The sequence below is a fragment of the Microtus ochrogaster genome, unplaced genomic scaffold (genome assembly GCF_000317375.1).
Source record: "Microtus ochrogaster isolate Prairie Vole_2 unplaced genomic scaffold, MicOch1.0 UNK64, whole genome shotgun sequence".
Taxonomy (NCBI): domain Eukaryota; kingdom Metazoa; phylum Chordata; class Mammalia; order Rodentia; family Cricetidae; genus Microtus; species Microtus ochrogaster.
This window is the reverse complement of record NW_004949162.1, coordinates 1,801,747-1,805,019: the sequence shown is the minus strand read 5'-3', so window position 1 is coordinate 1,805,019 and position 3,273 is coordinate 1,801,747. Positions and strand designations below refer to the sequence as shown.

The 3,273-nt window shown below is 31.0% G+C and overlaps 1 pseudogene; it reads right to left on the bottom strand.

Moving 5' to 3' along the window:
- Window positions 1-213: 213 nt before the first annotated feature.
- LOC113455552 lies at window positions 214-622 on the bottom strand (annotated as a pseudogene).
- Between the last annotated feature and the right edge of the window lie 2,651 nt (window positions 623-3,273).

Sequence of the window (3,273 nt, the reverse complement as noted above, 5' to 3'; positions counted from 1 at the left end):
TTTTCTGTTTAAAGTGATTGTATTCTATGCTAGAGATTGAATCCAGGGCTTATGTGCTCTCACCTGAGTCCTAAGCTAATTTTAATTTCACCAATCTATTTGGTCTTGACTGTAACAAACCAAAGATCAACTATCCTTTCCCTAAATGGAAAGACAGGTTCATCTCAAGACCCTTGAGTATACTGTGAAAGACTAGCATACTATGTGTTTGGCTCAGGAGGGTGTAGGGCAGAGAAATGTATCCTCTTGAAGCAGTGCTTTCATCCACTTGAACTGAACAAATAGCAGGCCTCATCCAACCCTAGCCAGATGTGCTTGATGCTCTGAGGAGATATAGATCAGTACCTCATAGTCTTTCAACTCTTCCAACTAATAAATGATGGTTTTAGGCTTTTTCATGTCACCATAATTGAGCTCCGTTCTGAACCTCTTAATTAAAATCAAATGACTTGCTTCTATGCCTATTTCTTCTTGAGTCTTTCTCAGATTTTTTTCTAAACCATTCTCTCCAGGGTCCTCATGGCCTTTGGAAGTAATCCAATAATGAATGCTATATGCTGTGGTTCATCTTGGGAATAAGGCATCTTTGGAAGGTGATTAAGCCACATACCCTCGAGGTCATGATCTTTCTACAGCACAGAGGCACTAGGCAAGTCTTGAACCAAACTCTTTTACATATTATATTTTAATATGCTTATGAAATGGGAGGTTTCCATATGGGTTTTTCAAACACCTTAATTTTGGTTACACTTCCCTTATGCTCCTACTCAGAGTTCATTTTATGAACAATATTTTTAACTTTTTCTTTTTTTGATACTATAGTAACAACATTTAATCACTTTCCTTTCCTACCTCCAAATTCTCCCATATATCTGTTTGAGCTCCCCTTCACATGCATGACCCCTTTTCTTGAAGTGCTATAGCATGCATAAATGTAAATGTAATACATATTCCTAAATGTAATCTATCCAATCTGTATAATGTTACTTGTATGTATGCTTTCAGGTGACTTTTTTGATATTAAAAGGTATTTAAAATCAACTTTTTAAAAGTGTTTGTCCACTAATTTTTGTGTGAGTTAATTCCTCCTAACAAACAAACACACAAACACACACAAGCACACACACACAAACACGCATACACAAACAAAATATTTGTAAATTTCTCATAAATCTGTGGTCATTGTGGTTGGAATAAATCGAAATACAGGTCTATTTAATTATATTGAAAACATAGTGATTATAAACTTATAGACAAATTTTGAAAGTCAGACTTCAAATGTATACTTCAAATGAGTATTTCTTATTTCCTTACAAATTACTCTGATAAATTTGGATAAAATAATATGTTTCAGAAAAGCACTTATATGGGTAGATGTTAGCATGAAAGTAGAAGTTATTTGGAAGCACTAGAAGGGGAGGACCCTGAAACGGTAAGGTGGCAGGATATATTTGAAGGAATATACTCAAAATACACTGCAAACATACAACAAATGCCCTGAAGTTACCCAATAATAACAAATTAAAAAAAATATTTCCAAGCTATGAAATGCAGATGTAAGCTTTGAAATAGTTTGATTTCAATAGTCATTTCTGTATACATTAATGTTCTCCCAAAATGTATTTCATCTAAAAGTGATATGCATTAGGAAATATACCCTCCAGTTTATGTTTATATATGTAAATTATAAAAGTAATAGCATTACCCTTGGGAAAGCAGAAAGCTATCTTAATATAGAGGAGAGAGGGGGGAGGGAAGGAAGGGATTGGAGAAGAGAAAAATGTATAGTGCAACAAAACCAGTAAAAGTAATTGATAAAAAAATAGTAGCATTATTAGAAATGATTATTACCTTCAGATTAAAGTAATTTTATTAGAGAAAATTCTTATTATTTTTATTTAATAATTTCTTATTATTATATTATTTTTATAATTATTAATTTTATAATTTTATTATATTTTTACAAATATGCTATTTTCAGAGTCACATCTTTTATACATTTGATATATATCTATCGATATCTGGTATCTAGACTAAAAGAATGTCATAATAGAATTGAATATCTGATTTCACATTTTTAGAATCCAGAAGAAAAAGTGTTGATCTGAATTAATTTGATGAGTATAGTTATAAATGTCTTTTGGCATATATGTTTTAAAATTTGAATTTGAAATTGTCCTTCATATTAAAATGTGTTGCTTCTACTCATTATCAGTCAAGGTAATGAAGTAAGAAACACTCAATAGATTAGATTAAGTTTCAGCAAAATTGATGATACAACAGAATCTAAATATATAATAGTCTGTTAGAATACAAAAATAATGACTCCATATGACCAATTTTATGCCAGTTTTACATGTTAAAGAGCATGTTCGTAAAATCTGCCTGATAATTTTTCAAACCATTATCGTTTTTATGTCTATTAAATTATATTAGGTGTGACTTTATTGTGGATAGTACTTTTGATGATGTTCAAATTTATATAACTACTGTCCCTTTTTCTATAATTTTCATTTCAACTAAGAAAATAGAGCATAATATTATATTATTCCATAATATTGATTGACTTCTAATAGTAACTTTGAATTGCCTATTTCCTACTTTTTAATTATGAATCAGTATCAAGCCAATAAAGAATTCTACTCATTGATTCTAGAGGAACTAAAATATTGTTTAATTTAATTTATTTAAATAGTTTCATCACTCTATGACAAGAACTGTCAACACAATGTTGGCATTTCAATCCTATGCTGTGTTTTGTTTATTGACAATGGTAGCAATGCTATTGCTGTGACAAAACTATTTGAATATCTTCATTCTCCACTGTACCCTGTTCTCCTTCTGTGCACTGTTTCCAAATTCCATCTGTTCTCTACCCCAAGTGACATAATGTTGTTAAAAAATAACATGTTACTTTCAAAACTGAGAAGTACAATCCACAACAGTGAAAGTGTCCAAAACATTTTTTTTTATTTCTGATTTTTTTCCATCAGTTCTATATGGAGACCCTATTGAAGCCTGACTTTATGATTTTCTGTCAAAGTTCTAATATGTGTTTTCTTAACAGAGTGTCTGTATTTGAGGTATACCAGTAATTTAGAAGGGAGTTATAGTTCCATATTCTCTACCATTCTTTTCTAGACAAGCTCTGCTTCCAAAAAATTTATCCATAAATCTATGATTTCCTTGGTACCCATCATCCTCCAATATCGTTAAACTCTAATATCACAAGGGAGTCTTAGGATGTGAGCTGTTTATTTCTCCATAGCAACC